The sequence below is a fragment of the Sarcophilus harrisii genome, chromosome 5 (genome assembly GCF_902635505.1).
Source record: "Sarcophilus harrisii chromosome 5, mSarHar1.11, whole genome shotgun sequence".
NCBI classification, from domain to species: Eukaryota; Metazoa; Chordata; class Mammalia; order Dasyuromorphia; family Dasyuridae; genus Sarcophilus; species Sarcophilus harrisii.
The window spans coordinates 192,094,396-192,114,272 of NC_045430.1; positions in this window are offsets into that span (position 1 = coordinate 192,094,396).

The following is a 19,877-nucleotide window of genomic DNA, read 5'->3' on the forward strand; positions in this document are numbered from 1 at the left end:
CTGGGATTTAAAGAAAATGAATATGATTTTAACAGAAAAGGATAGAGAACAAAGTGAAGGGTGGAAGGGCACCTCAGGCATAGGGACAGCATAAATGGAAGTGTAGATGTATGAAATCAAAAGAATTTATCAGGTCCAGTTTGACTAGAATAGAGACAAGAGTAGTATGAAGGTAAACTAAAATGTATAAATAATGTTTCCTGATAGTAGAGGGCCTTGAACATCATGCCAAGGAATTTGAAAATTATCAATTAGGCAACAGAATTACCTTAAGGATTTTGAGTAAAAGGGTAACATCACCACAAATGTGTATAAGAAAGATTACTCTGACCAAAATTTGAAGGAAAGATTAAAGAGGGAAAGAGATAACATGGAAGGATATTGCAATAGCCAGGCAAGTAATAGGTAGTGACAGTGGAAATAATAACCAGAATATAGATGCAAGTGATATTGTAAAGATAGAATCAAGGAACTGAGGAAAATATTGGGAGAAATAGGTTTTAATAGTTGGACACCAGGGTCCATTACAATTCTGAAATTTAGAATAAGTAACTGCTTTACATATGCTTTATACATATATGTAATAGGATTTGATCCTCATAAGCCAATGAGTCAGGTACAATTATTATCACTATTTTACAGTGAGGAAACTGCTTTCTTGATTCCAAATTCAATGCTCAATCTACTGTATCACTTAGCAAAAATTAAGTGATATTTCAAAGAGATAGAAAAAGATAAACATCAAGATTTTGAAAGTGTAAATATGATGCATAATGGATATTGCCATTGATAGCCATATGAGTACAGAAGCAGTGGGGAAGGAGCACTGCCAGCTTCAGTTACTTATAGGAGGGGAGAATTCTTGGTTTGGGGTTCTAGTCCAGAGGGGAAAACTGAAGGAAGACCAAAGGCACTAACCCCCCCACCAATAAGAGTAGATGTGATGCACTAACAAGCTCTTTAAAAAAAAAAAATGAGCAGACAAATGAGAAAGAACCTAATCATAGAACATTACAATGGGAATAGGGAAGACTGAGGTTCATTTTCAGAGGAGGATATTGAAGTAAAAAAAAAAAAAAAAGTCTCTCCTACCCCCAAAAAGTAACATTAAATGGTCACCTGACAAAAAATTATAGAACTGAAAAAAGACTTTAAAAATCAAATGAGCAGATAAGATTGAAATGGGTCCATGATTTAGACATAAAGAACGAGATTATAAACAAATTGGAGGAACATAGGATAGTTTATCTCTCAGACTTGTGGAAGAGGAAGAAATTTGTGACTAAAGATGAACTAGAGACCATTATTGATCACAAAATAGAAAATTTTGATTACATCAAATTAAAAAGCTTCTGTACAAACAAAACTAATGTAAACAAGATTAGAAGGGAAGCAACAAACTGGGAAAACATCTTCACAGTTAAAGGTTCTGATAAAGGCCTCATTTCCAAAATATATAGAGAGCTGACTCTAATTTATAAGAAACCAAGCCATTCTCTAATTGATAAATGGTCAAAGGATATGAACAGACAATTTTCAGATGATGAAATTGAAATTATTACCACTCATATGAAAGAGTGTTCCAAATCATTATTAATCAGAGAAATGCAAATTAAGACAACTCTGAGATACCACTACACACCTGTCAGATTGGCTAAGATGACAGGAAAAAATAATGATGAGTGTTGGAGGGGATGTGGGAAAACTGGGACACTGATACATTGTTGGTGGAGCTGTGAACGAATCCAACCATTCTGGAGAGCAATCTGGAATTATGCCCAAAAAGTTATCAAACTGTGCATACCCTTTGATCCAGCAGTGTTTCTACTGGGCTTATACCCCAAGGAGATACTAAAGAAGGGAAAGGGACCAGTATGTGCCAAAATGTTTGTGGCAGCCCTGTTTGTAGTGGCTAGAAGCTGGAAACTGAGTGGATGCCCATCAATTGGAGAATGGTTGGGTAAATTGTGGTATATGAATGTTATGGAATATTATTGTTCTGTAAGAAATGACCAGCAAGATGAATACAGAGAAGCTTGGAGAGAATTACATGAACTGATGCTAAGTGAAATGAGCAGAACCAAGAGATCATTATATACGTCAACAACGATACTGTATGAAGATGTAATCTGATGGAAGTGGATTTCTTTGACAAAGAGACCTAATTCAGTTTCAATTGATCAATGATGGACAGAAGCAGCTACACCCAAAGAAAAAGACACTGGGAAATGAATGTAAACTGTTTGCATTTTTGTTTTTCTTCCTGGGTTATTTCTACCTTCTGAATCCAATTCTCCCTGTGCAACAAGAAAACTGTTTGGATCTGCACACATACATTGTATCTAGGATATACTAGGACATATTCAACATATATAGGACTGCTTGCCATCTAGGGGAAGGGGTGGAGGGTGGGAGGGAAAAATCGGAACAGAAGTGAGTGCAAGGGATAATGTTGTAAAAAAAATTACCCTGGCATGGATTCTGTCAATAAAAAGTTACTATAATAATAAAAAAAAATCAAATGAGCAAGGTTGAGGAAAAACTGAAAATAAGAAGAACAAGCAAAGAAAAAAAAAGGATTATGAAGAAAAAAAATGTCAATCAACTAGAAAAGGAGATCCAGGGCTAAAGAAGAAAATTACTCTGAAAATTAAAATTAGGCAAAAGGAAGGCAGAGAAGTTACAAGAGACCAAGAAATTATACATATATACATATAAAGAATGAAAAAAGTAGAAGAGAATATGACACATCGCATAAGGAAAAAACTAATCAGGAGAACAGATGAAAAAGAAATAACAGAAGGAGAAGAAATAATAATTGGACTATCTGAAAGCTATGACCAAAAAAATAATCGTGATACAATAATACAAGAAAATTGTCCTGACCTGTTAGAACAAGAAGGGAAAACAGAAATGAGGGAAATCCACTGATCACCTACTGAAAGAGATCGTACAAGAAAAATATACAGAAACATCATTGCTGAATTTCAAAAATCCCAGATCAAAGAGAGCACAACAAAGAGAGTACAAGCAACAACAACAAAAAACATATTAAAAAATCAAATACACTGGATTCACAACTTGAATCATGCAAGACTTACCCCCAGCTACAATAGAAGACCACAGGTTTTGTAATCCTACATATTCTAGATCAAAATAACTATGGTTGTGACCAGAAATATTATATCCAGCAAAATTAAGGATTATCCTGAATGAGAAAAATAAATGGATATTCAAGAAAATGACAAACTTTCAGGATTTTGTAGAAAAAAATACCTGTACTTATTAGAAAATTAGAAGATCCAAGAGAAATGTCAGATAAACATCAAAAACTAATGTCAGTGGACTCGATGAGGACAAATTCAATTCCTACATACTCCTAACCTAAAACAGTATTGTGTCTTCCTTTTTGAATCTTAAAGTGACATTGTACTTCACAATTCCAAAGGACTCAAAAGAAAAAAAATATCCAGTTTTAGAGAGAAAGCTGACACTGTTCTAAAAGAACAAAAGGTCAAGAATTTCAAGGAAACTAATGAAAAAAAAAAAAAAAATGAAGGTGGCCTAGCTGTACCAGATCTAAAACTATATTATAGAGCAGCAGTCACCAAAACCATTTGGTACTGGCTAAGAAAGAACCTAGTTGAGCAGTGAAATAAGTTAGGCTTACAGGACAAAACAGTCAGTAACTATAGCAAACTAGTTTGGTTTGACAAACCCAAATACTCCAGCTTTGGGGATAAGAATTCATTATTTGACAAAAACTGCTGGGAAAATTGGAAACTAGTATGACAGAAATTAGGCACTGAGCCACACTTAACACTGTATATCAAGATAAAGTCAAAATGGGTTCATGATATAGACATAAAGAATGAGATTATAAATAAATTAGAAAAACATAGGATAATTTACTTCTCAGACCTGTGGAAGAGGAAGGACTAGAACTAGAAGAACTAGAGCTCATTATTGATCACAAAATAGAAAATTTTGATTATATTAAGTTAAAAAGGTTTTGTACAAACAAAACTAATGCAGATAAGATTAGAAGGGAAGCAATAAACTGGAAAAAAACATTTTTACAATCAAAGGTTCTGATAAAGGCCTCATATCCAAAAAATATAGAAAATTGACTCATATTTATAAGAAATCAAGCCATTCTCCAATTGATAAATGGTAATAGGATATGAAAAGATTTTTTTCAGATGAAGAAATTGAAACTAGTTCCAGTCATATGAAAAGGTGCTCCAAATCATTATTGATCAGAGAAATGCAAATTAAGACAACTCTGAAATACCACTACACACCTCTCAGATTAGGTAAGATGACAAGAAAAGAAAATGACGAATGTTGGAGGGGAAGTAAGAAAACTGGGACATTGATACATTATTGGTGGAATTGTGAACGAATCTAACCATTGTGGAGAGCAGTTTGGAACTATGATCAAAAAGATATCAAACTGTGCATTGCCTTTGATCCAGCAGTGTTTCTACTGGGCTTATATCCCAAGAGATCTTAAAGAAGGGAAAGGGATATGTATGTGCAAAAATGTTTGTGGCAGCCCTTTTTGTAGTGGCTAGAAACTGGAAACTGAGTGAATGCTCATCAGTTGGAGAATGGCTGAATTTGTGGTATATGAATGTTAAGGAATATTATTGTTCTGTAAGAAATGACTAGCAGGATGATTTGAGAGAGGCTTGGAGATACTTGCATGAATTGATGCAGATCATTATACAGGGCAACAACAAGACTATATGGTGATCAATTCTGATGGAAGTAGCTCCCTTCAACAATGAGATGATTCAAACCAGTTCCAATTGTGTAATGAATAGAAACAGCTACACCATGGGAAATGAGTGTGAACCACAACGTAGCACTTCTAGTCTTTCTGTTGTTTGCTTACATTCTTGTTTTCCTTCTCAGATTCTTTTCTTTCTTTCTAGATCCAATTTTTCTTGTATAACAAGATAATTGTATAATTATGTATACATATATTGGATTTAATATATACTTTAACATATTTAACAGTATTGGACTACTTGCCATCTAGGAGAGAAAGTGAGGGAAGGAGGGGAAAAATTGGAACAGAAGGTTTTGCAAGGGTCAATGTTGAAAAATTACCCATGTATATGTTTTGTAAATAAAAAGCTATAACAATAATAAAAGAAATCAGCAAAAAGAAAAAGAAAAGAAAAAAGTTGGAGGATCTGGAAGTGCTTTTCTTTCTTTTTTCATAGTATTTTATTTTTCTAAATACATTCAAATATAGTTTTAAACATTCACCTTTGCAAAACCTTGTGTTCCAATTTTTCTTCTTCTCTCCTTCCTCTCTGAAGATAACAAGCAATCCAATATAAGTTAAACATATGCAATTCTTCTAAACATATTTCCATATTCATCATGCTAAATAAGAAAAATCAGATCAAAAGAGAAAAAGCATGATAAAGAAAAAAAGTAAGCAAGCAAACAACAAAAAGATGAAAATAATATGCTTTGATCCACATTCACTCTTCATAGTTTTCTCTTTGTATGTGGACAGCACATCAAAAGTTTATTAGAATTGCCTTGAATCATCACATTGTTAAAAAAAAAAAAAAAAAAAAGCCAAGTCTGTCACAATTGATCACCACATATTCTTGTTACTGTATACAGTGACCTCTTGGTTTTACTCATTTCAATTAGTATCAGTTCATGTAAGTCTTTCGAGGCTTTTCTGAAATCAGCCTGCTCATTATTTTTTATAGAAAATAGTATTCCATTACATTTGTGTACCATATGTAGGAAGAGATTCCACTCTTTTCAAAAACAAAGGGAAAATAATTTGCTGGGGTTTTTTATTTGTGAAGTTTCTTTTGTATGTTATTTTATCTAGGAAATCAAAGACAAAAAGAAAGTTTCCATAGATACCAAAATAGTCACAACATCTTTTTGTTAATAAAGAATTGTAAATTAAATAAATATAAAGCAAATGGAGGATGGATAATTGTAGTACACAAATGTATTGAATATTTTTCCTGTACTGTAAACAATTAATAAGATGGCAACAGAAATAAGAAGTAGAACCAGGAAAACATTATGTGCAATAACTACAACAATGTTGTTTTATGTCTTAAGTTCAAAATAAAAGTCATGTTAGAAAGAGGGAAATGACATTTTAGAGGGAGAAAGGAAGAGAGAGAGAAAGAGAGAGAGAGAGAGAAGGAAAGAGGGAAAGACAGAGAGACAGTGACAAAGAGACAGAGAGAGAAAAGAGAGAAAGAAAAAGAGAGGGAAAAAGAGAGACAGAGAGAGGTGTTGGAGGGCACTGAGAGGAGCAGGATGTTTTGGTGGGACCATAACCCAAAAATGGAGGGATAAAATAGACAGCAGAAATAGTAAATAATGAAACAGAGAGGGAGAGCATAGAAAGAGATTTTAATAATTAATAATGGAAAGGGCAAGTTCTTTAGTGGAACTTACCATTTGCCAGAAGAAAGGACATACCCCATGAGCTTGATGCATGCCCTTAGCTGGCAGGCTAAATACTGAAAGAAACTTAGCACCCTAAAAAAAGTTATCCATAAGGAGGAAAAGTGGGATTAGAAAACAGAGTGGAGTTCAGAGAGATACCACATGGCATGGGGGAAGGAGAAAGGGAAAGACACCAAGATGCAGAGTGTCTTGGTGGACTGACCTAGGGGAGGGCTGTGGTCATGTGATGGCCCATAGGTAGATTTTATGCGGAGGATTTAATCTCAGGAACATGACTAGGATTTCTGGCAGGGTATGGTGGGATGAGACTTTATGCAGAGGGTGGGTCTCAGGAATTTTACATAACCTGGAACTCAGACTGGACCACCTCCCCATAGGATGGAACCATGGAGCTGAACTGATCTTTATCTGTGCCTTCTCCCTGCCTGTCTCAGGGACTCTAAGGTGGGATTGGACTGGCAGGGGAGGTAGACAAGCCCATGCTCTAGGGTCCATTCCCCTTCTTTGTAAATTTTTTGGGTTTGGAAAAAGTTTGATTGTAGGTATAGAGTTCCAGTCTCTTTACCTTTAGGTTTCTGAAGGTTTTTGATTGGGATTTTTGGTAATTAATCTGAAATTTTGCATTAAAAACTATATACTAATTATTTGCATGATCTGTTGGTTTGGGAGGGCAATGGCTTAATCTACCCTTCCCCCCACTGGCTGTTCGTTAAAAGTAAGAAAACAAACCCCACTCACTGAAGCTCACACCCCAACTTTTGTCCCCTTTGTCTCCCAGTTAAGTGAAATTACTTTAATATTAATTGTTTCTATTATTTAAAGTAATAGATCACATTTATATGATGTTAATAATTGAATATTTGTTTTTATTTTTCAAGTCTGTGGTTGTTTTAAAGCAAAGTCATTTGTGATGCTAAATCAAAGATTCTATCATTTAGCAATGCAATGAACTTCTAAGAGAAGTTTATTAGATTTCTGGTTAACTGCAAATTCTCTAAAAATAGTTATTTCAGAACCCATTCAGCAAATTATTTATCAAGTGCTTCATAGGCTCATTGTTTAATGAACATGATAACAAGTGTCCTTTCTTGAAGTACCTAAAGAGGATTTAAACCTGACAGTCCTGTATATGTAGCTTTGGCGGTGCTCTGCAGGCACATGGGACATGTAGAAGGCCCAGGAACCCTGGGCAAAAATATATGATCCTTTAATCCAATAAAAGGAACCTTGCTGATGTGTCTGGTTTGCCCCCATCCTCCCAGAGGCATCTCAACCTTCCTGAGAAGTCAGGGAACATGACAATTTGTGTTGTAATTAAAGCAGATTTATACTAAAGTAGCAAGGAAACATCTGCACACAATAGTAAGTTGTTTATGTGGTCCCGCATGCACAGTACCCTATAGTTAGCACATGGGCAATGTGCTGTAGTTATGTAAGTATATTAGGGTATATAAGGCTGAGAAAATTTTGAATAAAGGGACTCCTGTTTGACCATCTTCATAAGTTTTGCCCCTTTACTTCTCACCCATGATCAAGATTCAGGCTGTTACCGAAATTCTCTAGTAAGCAGGTCCAGACAATTGATATTCAACATGGAGCCCTGGAAAGTGGGGCACACAGCAGTTCCACTGACAAGAACAGTATGAGTTTGAGTGACAAGTCCCCAGGACTTTAAAGTTTAAAAAGTTTAAAGTTTAAAAGTTTAAAAAATAAGTTTAAAGTTTTAAAAAGTAAGTTTAAGTTTAAAAAAAAAAATAGGCAAGTGAGAAGATTCTGTAAGGTTTAATCTAGTCAGTCTCATTATTCAGCCAAAATATGAAGAATGCTTGGTTAGGTTAACTGAATACTACAAGACTATGGGCCCTGATTCAATCCCCAAGGATACATTCCTTATATACAATGCAATAAAATTTGCTTTAAGAAATCCCACATATAAGAAAAAGAAAACTTTTAGTGTGGGTGTCAAACAAGGAAGTTTGAGGAGAACAAGCAGGGGAATGGCATCCACAGCCGCAGAGGGTATGGTATGCGGAACAGGATGGAGATAAGGGGGTTTGAGGGGCCTGGCGCTTCTCCATTTCTCAGCCCTCTTTCACTCCCATCTATGCCCATGCATGTGCCCTCGGGGTAACCTTGACTTCCTGATCCTTCTCCCTCAACTATGCCTTTGTGGATGGGAGAAGGAGGAGCAGGAAGGCTGGTGTGCCGATGTGCCACTTGTACACACTGCACAGCAGTTTTGCTCCCCTCCTGTGTCCTAAATACAAGAGACATTAGTTAAAGCAAGGGAGGAAGGACAGGATATGTTTGGATTGAGAATGGAAATATATCCTGTGATTGAAAAACCTGATCCTAATGGACCTTAATCAGGAGAAGACACTCCTTTTAATTTGGAAGTTATCAAAGATCTGAAAAAGGCTTGCACTCTTTATGGGTCTATATGATCTATATCATCTTATGTTAGAATGTTGTTAGAGAATTTGGCTTATGAATACTAACCCCTAATGATTGGAAATTCATAGAAAAACAGCATAACCAAACCAAAGCCTAATTTCTTACCCAGTGCTTGTGACTAGAATCTTTTAAAAGCCATTAAATGAGCAGTACATTTATCGAGGATAGGACCTAACAAGATATACATCTTTTATACTAAAGTATAAATTAATGTATGCTGTGAAACCATTCCAGAGTGGCAAATTTTATTGGGCACAGCTCCAAATTTTATGCACAGGTTCCCCTTAAAGGTAGCCCAGCTATTACATAATTGGCCATGGGTTCTTGAAGAAAAGGTTTCTAAAGTTCCTCTTAAAGAACCAACCATCTTTACAGATGCATCCAAACATAATATTTGTGCTGTATATTCTCCTGATTTAAGTATAAAAAAAGTAGTAAGAACTATAAAAAGAGTAGTCCACTCAGTAGAATGAATTGTATACAATCATTCTAGCTCTTACTTATTATCCAGGAGATATAAATATAATATCTGATTTGACCTATTCAGTAGGTGTGGTACAAAGAATTGCCACAGCCCAAATAAAATTTGTAGCCTCTAACATATTTCAGCTTTTTAAGGAACTTAAGAAGCAAGTGAGAAAACATCCAGGTAAGTATTACCTCTTGCCAATCCCCTTTCATACTGGACTTCCAGGACCTATTTTTTATGGAAACTCAAAGTCAGATTGCCTCCTCACATGTTAGCCAATTCTCCTTTATTTCAGGAAGCCCAAGAATCTCATTCTAAATATCATCAGGCTGCTCAAGCTTTACATTTACAATTTGGAATAACAAGAGAGGAAGCTAGGAGCATAGTAAAAGCCTGTACAGCTTGCCTTCCTTTCCATGCTCCTATGCTCCCTCCAGGAAAAAATCCTTGTAACTTGAGGCTCAGTGAAATTTGGCAGATGGATGTGACCCATTATAAATCTTTTGGTCGTCTGTCTTTTATCCATGTTGTGTAGACACCTTTTCAGGATTCACTTTTGCAATACCAGCAGCAAAAGAGACAGCCCAAGTGGTCACTGAATTCCTTATGCAAGCATTTGCAATTATGGGTGTGCCACAAGCCATAAAAATAGACAATGGACCTGCATATACTTCTAAACATTTTGCACACTTTTGTGCACAGTATCAGATTTCACACACCACTGGCATACTCTTCAATCCTCAAGGACAGGCAATAGTAGAGAGGAGGAAGAGAGATATCAGGATGCTCCTCCAAAAATAAGAGAAAGGAAACCACAGGTAACCCTAGAGAACTTCTAAATTTAGCTCTCTATACCATTAATTTTTTGGTTTTTGATGAGGACACATTGGCTTCAGATTTCATAACCTGCCAAAAGGGCAGTCTCCAGTGTGAGCAGCTCCACTATCTTTAGATAATCGCCAGGTGATGTGGAGAGATCCAGAGAGTAGTGAATGGAAGGGACCAGATAAGTTAACAGAGAATTTGCTTGTTTCTTTACAGATGGAGAAGGAATCCGATGGATGCTGATACACTGAATCCATTTTGTCCATCAGAGAGTGACAGAAAAAGAGAAGATCCTTGAAACAAGGGACCAGGAAACATCAGATGGTTCCATCTCTAAGTTAGCCACTAAAAGAGCACAGCTGTTAGCCCTATGTGTATGGCAATTGACTAACGAATATTATCATGACCATGAAAATAATTACTAATGATACTAATGCAGGAATCATTGGATTTCCTGACACAAGAAGTGATGAACAACAAACTGGCTTTGGACTATCTCTTGGTTGCCTAAAGAAGTATATGTGTGGTTGTGAATTAATAGTTATTTTCTATACCTTCCTTCTGGGATTCATGGAAATCTTTTTATAGCATCTTGTTTATTCATATTGCTTGTTATATTACTACTTGCCCATGTGATTCCTCCCATACTGAAACTTGTTACAGGGATTTAACCACTGATGTATACCTGCTCCAACTAAAACAAAAGAAAGTGGGAGATGTAGAGGGTCATAGATAGAGGGGAATCCTGGGCAAAGTATAAGATCCAGTAGAAGGACTTGCTGACATGTCTGGTTTGGCTCCCCATCCCCCAGGGGCATCTCGGCCTGTCTGAGAAGTCAGGGAACATGACAATCTGTGTTGTAATTAAAGCAGAGTTATACCAAAGTGGCAAGGAAACATCTGCACACAGTAGCAAGTTGTTTATGCCTCCACATGCACAATATCCTATAGTTAGCACATGTGCACTGTGCCATAGTTTTATAAGTATATTAGGGTATATAAGGCTGAGAAATTTTTGAATAAATGGAGTCCTAGTTTACCATCTTCATGAGTTCCACTCTTTCACTTCTCATCCAAGATCAGGATTCTGGCTAGTACCAAAATCCTATAATGAACAGATCTGGACAGGACAGATTAGTTTAGGATCTAAAATCTGATTAGTAAAACTTGCTATTGAGATGAAATCTCTTGTGATTATAACTGTTAAGAGTTTTTGAGTCTTGAATTTTGGAATGATTATGTGATGAATTATTAAGTTAGTAATCCACTGTTTGAGAGCTGAGTTGGCCATAAAATGGAATTGTTACCACATGACTGGTTGTCAACTGTGATTTATATACCCTCAGGCTGAGTCCCTGAAGGATAAGTTTTGGTGCTATTATAACCATGCCCCTGGTTTTTCCACTTATGGCAAATTTCTATAATTAGAGTAAGTGTCAATAAAAACCTTAAGCACAGTTCAAGTATGTAATAGTATCTTGCTATTTTCAATCTTAATGCATATTTGGCCCAGTCATCTATCTGTTGCTAGATATATGTATCTGTATGAAATAAGGTCCTTTAAGGACCTTATATAAATGTAAAAACAATTGATACAACTGTCTGTGGGCCTGTTATTTCCTTGATTATTGAAACTGAAGCTCAAATCTTAAGGTTTAGAGAACAGGATTTTAGTGTACTCAAGTTTTCTTAGAGGGATGTAACTTATGGTATACTTTGTTATACATTGAAAAGTCACTTTTATTTTTGGTACTAATGTGGAAATAACAGTTGTATAGTGTTGTATAATGTGTATAGTATTTCCTCTTGAATAATTTATATTAAAAAGCTGCTGCTCAATCTATATTGGCATTCTCCAGTCCATTCTACAACAGGCAAAAGAAGAGGAATATCTTTTAAAAAAAATACTGGTAGAGGCTTTACACATACATCATGCAGAAGTCTGGGTTAATCTCTATCACTATCCTACTTTTGATAGCTAAATGAGACCTGTTAATGAAGGATTTTGTGAATACCTCTGTTACTCTGATGGGAGTCCCCCTTTCTGAAAATTGCTTTGGGGCATAATGTAATCTCTAAAAGGAGAGATGATAACTAACTATTTAAAGAACCTTCAAGGAAGGTATAAACACACCTTCCAAGAATGAGGGTTCTGCTCTTTGTACTTGCTCTCTCTCTCTCTAATTCTATTGGGTTTGTTTTCCTTTTGTCTTTGAGCAATTCACCTTCAAATGGCAAGTACTAGACAGCTGTATTGACCAGTTCCAGGGGTCTGAGTCAACCCACTAGATCTTCAACCAGCTCAAACCCCTTCAAATGGGACCCTGTAGGATGACCCAGCTCAATGCCCATTTTCAGCAGGAAATAATTTCAGAAGATGAGATCATCACTCCATACCCCAAAAGACTTCGGGCACCATTTGTTTGGGAAGAAACTGGAACCGGTTAGTTCGGACCCAAACTATCCAGTGTCTGGGTGGGTTCCCCATAAGGTCCATCAAGCCTGTGAAGGGGAGAGGTTATGTAAGATTAATGCTATTTCCCTGTTGCAATAGTATTTGGGGCTTAGGAGGGGCACATAGGGTTAAGATTTGGGTTAATATTCCTGGGAAAGATATACCACAAACAATTCAGTTTGATGTTTGTCAAATTATAGAATTATAAAGGTCTGATTGGCTGTAGATAAATAAATACAATAAGTGTTTGTGTCCTAACAGAGAAAAAGAGGACTTACAGAACTGTGTCCAATTTGGAATAATGTTTGGTTTGGTACAAGGGCTGGACATTTAGAAAATGTAGATCAAAGAGTAAATTGTTAATAGTTATAGATCTCTTAGGAAGATTTGGATTCAAGGGCTAACAAAAGACACCAATTCTGGGTAGAATTGGTAAAGTACTCTGTAAAGAGTCTGAACAAAAGCAATTCCTATATTTGCACTATGGTTGCCAAATGCCCAAACAGTGCCATTCCCTTTGGACATGGAAAAACATGAGAATAAATACCTCCTGTTCCCCAAATAACATCTCTGGAGAGAATTGCAATGCTTTATACTAACCCCTTACCTCTAAAGTTCAATCAGTTTGCCTCTCATGTCAGGGTGAGAGATTCCAAAATCTAGGGATTGTCATGGCATGTGCCCAAGTCTCAAATGTAACTGAGGGGTAGATCTGGCAACTTCTCAGGGATGAGAATACCCTGAGCAAACCTTGGGTGGTATTGTGGAGGCAGCACTCTCAAACATGCTTTGCTGAATGGGACCCAAGTGGGCACCTGACCACTGATGGCTATTCCTTTTACCTTGGCATTCAATGAAGTAAGAAATACTGAATCAGGACAAATTAAGTCAAGGATAGTAATTGAAATTAAAGTAACTAGAAATCTAGTTCTGGATTTGTATCATTCCTACTCTGGTGAATAAATATTATTGGAAAAGTTAAACGAGAGAGGTAGTGAAGGGAATGGCAGCGTAGTTAGATGCCACAAGCAGAATGGCATGGGAAAACAGAATGATTCTAGAAAGCTTATTGGCAGGAAGAGAAGGAATATGTGTTACAATTGGAAGTATTTTCACTCCTAGTACAGCACTATGAGAATTAGCTAAGAATTCAGGGATTATCCATCCTGTATAGGAGTTTTGTGCAGGGAATAATAGACTTTTATGAAGTTGAATTTGAGGGGTTAGAAAAGGATTTGGAAACCAAATTATTACAAAGAAAAAGGGAGAATTTGTAAGAAAAGGATGGACATTCTGGTTTCCAGTTATGGAAATCAAATTGGAGAAATGAAACTTAAATTAGAAAACTGAAACCCACAAGGACATTAAGGAATAATCAAGGGTGAAGTTTATCTTCCCCCCAAAAAAATGAAAACTCCTTGGGGGCAGTGGCCTGAGATTTGAAAAGAATCTTTTGTCCTCTGCCCTTACTCCTTCTCTCTTCCCTTCCCTTCTCTCCATAGCTTCTTTTTAGAATGGAAGCTCCTTTGTGGCAGGGACTAGCTAGGTAATGAGGGGGACTTCTGTAACATACAATTAATGAGGAATCAGAGGAGGGACTTGTGCTTCAAGATAGGAAATAAAATTCTGCCTTTGGAGTTTCAAAGGTGTGTCTACTCACCTAGACACCCATTCTTGCAAGAATGTAAAATAAATCTTTCCTTCATTCTTTAGTGACTCAGTAGTGTTCTTGGTAAGATATTTCGTTTGTACATAACCAATAACCTTTTTTAATGATAGTTTTCAAGGTGTCCAAGAAAACCTAAATTATCTCTTCTTGATTTTTTCTTGAGATCAATTGTTCTTTATACAAACTTTCATTTTTTCCTATTTTTTCAATCTTTATATTTTGTCTAATATCTCTTGTTACTGATTTCTGTTTTGTTTATTCTGCTTTCTCAGGATTTTATTTCTTGGGCTTTATTTCTCTTTCTTTGCTGATGTTTATTAGTTTGACTCTTCATAACCCCATAAACCATACTGTCCATAGGGTTTTCTTGGCAAAGATACTGGACTAGTTTACCATTTCTTTCTCCAGTGGATTAAGGCAGAGAGATGTTAAGTGATCTGCCCAAAGTCACACAGCTGATAAGTGTCTGAGGTCAGATTTTAACTCATCATTCTATCCACTGAGCCATCTAGCTGTCTCCTAAGTAAAAAGAGGATAAATAATTTGCCCAAGGTCACACATCTAACAAATATGTAAAGTCAGATTTGATTTCCAGATTTCTGGCTCCAGTGAGCCACCTAGCTGCCTCATTTCTCTTCTAAGCTGTTTATTATCCTTTCAATTCTTTCTCCAGAAATTTTATTCCAATTCTTTATTTCTATTAGCTATTGATGTAGACCTTATGGAAAATGTATTTTTTTCCTTTGAGTCACAGCTTGGAGCTATTATAGTTACTCTTTTGAATCAACATTTTTAGAATCTTTTTTGAACCTTTGAATCGACTATTTGTGTGTATATATATATGTATATATACATATGTTTAGATGTGAATACATATAATATCATCTTTGGTTTACTCAGATGTCCTGAATTGGGGTCTGTTCCAGAGCTAGATTTTGCTCCCTGTTGCATTTTTTGTTGACATAGCTGGCCATTCTTGATCTCTCTCTGTTTGATGATCTAGATTTCTGCCCGTACTGTTGGTACTGGTGCTGGTGCTGGCACTGGTGTGTATCTTACAGATTTCAAATCCAGTATCAGACACTATCTGTATGATCCTGGTCAAGTCACTTAACCTGTCTGCCTCAGCTCCTCATCTGTTCAGTGATCCTCTGTCTAGGAAGAAGGACACCATAATGATATGTTACTCAGTTCCTACCATTTCCTTGTACTATTTGTATTAGTCAATAAATCCAGCTCCTTAAAGATACCATGTCTATAATTTATGGTGTCAATAACTGATCCTGAATCGCCATTAAAAGATGCTCTATTTTTATCAACCAATCCATATGATTCAGCCTTTTTTTCAATGTTTCTTAATAGCTGGTTGAATTCTTTAGGATATTACCCAAAGAAGACTTTTTGATTCAACTTTGCAAACTTTAAGGTTTGCTAAAGAATTTCTTCCTTTGAGAAAATAACCGTTTTGTTTTCAAATCTTCCAAAGCCCTTTGCACTACACTATGGTAGCAGGATATATAAAGCTGATGACACAGTTAGGAGAACACTGGAAGAAGAAGACTTGAGTTCAAATCCAGTGTTAAATATTTCTTAACTGTTTGATCCTGGGCAAGCCACAACTTCTGTTGGCTTCACTTTCCTCATCTATAAAATGAGGATAATAATAGCACTTACCTTTCAGGGTTGTAATAAGGATCAAATGAAATAATAATTGCAAAGTGCTAAATGCAGTGCCCAGCACATAGTAGGTGCTATATAAATAGTAGTTATTATTGTTATTGTGAGTATTACTGGAGGGAGCTAGATGGCATAGTGGCTAGAGTGCCAGGCTTAGAGTCAGAAAGCTTCCTGAGTTCAAATCCAGCCTCAGATACTAGTTTTGTCAACCTGGGCAAGTCATTTAACCCTGTTTGCCTCAGTTCTTCAACTGTAAAATGGGCTAGAGGAGATAATGGCAAAACAGCCCAATATCTCTGCCAAGAAAACCCCAATGGGATCATGAAGATCAGACATGACTGAAAAAATGATTAAATGAATTGTTATTATTAAAAATTGCTTAGCCCAACAATATTATACAATTATTAATTCTGATGGAAGTGACCCTTCCCAAAAATGAGATGATTCAGGTCAGTTCCAATGATCTTGTGATGAAGAGAGTCATCTACATGTAAGGAGAGAACTGTGGGAACTGAGTATGGACCACAACATAACATTCTCTTTCTTTTTGTTTTTGTTCTCTTGCATTTTATTTTCTTACTTATTTTCTTTCCTTTTTGATCTGATTTTTCTTATGCAGCAAGAGAATTGTAGAAATATGTTTATATATATTAGATTTAACATATATTTAACCTGTATAACATATATTGAATTGCTTGCCATCTAGGGGAGGAGGTGGGAGGAAGGAGGGGAAAATTTGGAACACAAGGCTATGTTGAAAAATTATCTGTTCATATGTTTTGAAAATAAAAAGTTTCAATAAAAAGATAATTTAAAAATTGCTTAGCTCATAATATTAGCTTAAAAAATAGTACTGGTTCCCTTCCCTTTATTTTCCTTTCCTACCTTTTATATACTTCCTATCTATGAGCAGGGATTGTTTTATCCCAACTTTGTATTTTCCTATATAAGCAGATACTTAATAAATATTGGACTAATGTTAAATGGATAAATAGGATAATATAAAGAAGAAATAAAGTATTCCTTATTCCTAGGTAGAGGGCCACTTAGGTAAATGAATTGAATTTCCTACCTTTAAAATCCTATAATCTTAGCAATTCCCTCAGTTATGCTGAAAGGTACTAGATTCCATTATTTGTTTTGCAAGATTGCAAAGTTATAAAAGGGCACCTAATAAAATTATGATTGTAATTATAAGTGATTCCACAAGGAACTTCTGGTTTTATTAGAGCCAGAGATATGCAAATGGAGTAAAAAGGAAAATTAGATGGAACTAACAATCTATATATACCTGTAGATCCAGGAGATTAGTAGTTCTCTAAGTGATACCTAAATCATTGTGAATCCAAACAAACATTTATTCTATGAAGAGAAGAATACACCTCAAGACTGGATCAGATAAAAACCCAGATGAACAAATTGACTTAGGTTTGTGAGGAAATGAAACTCATTAGTCTTCAGTCCTGCAGCTGTTTTCTACAGTGTCTTTCTTATATTTCCCGCTGTACCTCAGTACCATCAATCTATGCTCCAGTTTCTGGTTTGAATAAGGCACTGATTGATTTGTTATCTCTGGGGCCTCTGGGCCCTGAGATGCAAACAATCAACTCTCCCTGCTGAAAGTTGGTGGTAATAGAATCCTCCACCAATTTGCATGCTCTAGGCTTTCAGGTTTTCACTGAGCTACATCTTGTACAGCTATTTGGTTGTTGTTTTACATCTCTGTGACAGTCAATAATGTCCCTGGGAAGGAAAAGGATCATAAGATCATGGATTGAATCCTGGACAGTCCAGTCCTCTCATTTTATAGGTGAGAAAGCTGAGGATGAGAGAATTAAACGGCTTACCTAAGATCCCATAAATAAGTGGCAGAACTGGAATTTGAACTCAAGTCTTGACACTAAGCTCATCAACCTTTCTGCTGCAGCATAATGTCTTTCAAGGTGAAAAGCAAAGGAGACGAATAAAGATTTTCCAGATGAGCAAAAATTAGTGACCAAAAGTGAAATTCTTTGAGAAAAGAAAGTTACAGTCTGAGGAGTAGTGGAAGCTGAAGATCAGGATGGAAATTTCTTGTACTAAACAATATTATAAATAGGTTATTTAGATAGTGAATCAGGTAGCTCAAACCAGGCCTGGAGTCAGAACGATCCAAGTTCAAATCTGGCCTCAGATGTTTACTAATTGTCGGATGCTGAGCAAGTTCTTTTTGCTTCAGTTTCCTCTTTTGTAAAATGGGAATAATAACACCGTCTACTTCCTAAGGTTGTTATGAGGATTATAAGAGATAACATTTGTAAAGTGCTTAGCATGGTACCTGGCCCATAGTAAGCACTATGTAAATGTTAGTTATTACTATTAGTATTATTATCACTGAAAATTATTATCATTTACCAGGTGACCCTCTATCTATGAAGAAGGATACCTATCATTTTCTAAGACTATCTGTATTGGTCAAAAAATCTAGCTCCTTAAAGTTATCATGTCTATAATTTATGGTGTCAAAAACTGGCACTGAATTACTGAATTGTCATTTAAAGGTTCTCTATGTCTATCAAAAAATCCAAAAGATTCAACTTTTGTTTCAATGGCTCTTAATGGTTAATTGAATTCATTTGGACTTTGCCCAGGGAAGGCCTTTTGATTCAACTTTTACATCATGGCTATTTAATGGACTTCATCAGGAATAAGCCACTGTAGGTTACTAACATTCAACAAACCCAGTGGCATTTACTATTTACCAACCTATACTATTGTTTAGAGAAATTATGGTTGATTATTTCAAAAGTATTTCTGTACATTTTAAACATGTTCACCAATTGTTCTGAGGCTTGTTAATCTTCTTTCTCCTTTTGATGAGGAAATGTTAATATTTCTAATGAATTTAGGATGAAAGGCCCTTCTGTTTCATTAACATTATATGGAATTTTGGTTAAGATACCCTCCAAGAGAGCAATTTGGAACTATGCCCAAAAAGTTATCAAACTGTACAAACCCTTTGATCCAGCAGTGTTTTTACTGGGCTTATACCCCAAAGAGATACTAAAGAAGGGAAAGGGACCTGTATGTGCCAAAATGTTTGTGGCAGCCCTGTTTGTAGTGGCTAGAAGCTGGAAAATGAATGAACGCCCATCAATTGGAGAATGGTTGAGTAAATTGTGGTATATGAATGTTATGGAATATTATTGTTCTCTAAGAAATGACCATCAGGATGAATACAAAGAGGCTTGGAGAGAATTACATGAACTGATGCTGAGTGAAATGAGCAGAACCAAGAGATTATTATATATGTCAACAACGACACCATATGAAGATGTATTCTGATGGACGTGGATTTCTTTGACAAAGAGAAGATCTAACTCAGTTTCAGTTGATCAAGGATGGACAGAAGCAGCTACACCCAAAGAAAGAACACTAGGAAATGAATGTAAATTGCTTGCATTTTTGTTGTTCCTCCTGGGTTATTTCTACCTTCTGAATCCAATTCTCCCTGAGCAACAAGAGAACTGTTCAGTTCTGCACACATATATTGTATCTAAGATATACTGTAACCTCTTTAACATGTATAGGACAGCTTGCCATCTGGGGGAGGGAGTGGAGAGAGGGAGGGGAAAAATCGGAACAGAAGTGAGTGCAAGGGATAATGTTGTAAAAAATTACCCTGGCATGGGTTCTGGCAATAAAAAGTTATTTAAAAAAAAAAGATACCCTCCAAGTCTGTAAATGATATACTCTATAATTTCAAAAGTACATGTTAAGACTGGTATTTTGAAGATTTTAATTTCTTTAACTTCCTCCTCCTGATAGCTTTATCCTGAATAATCACAGCTATCTCTTTGATGACTTTATGTTTTTATTGG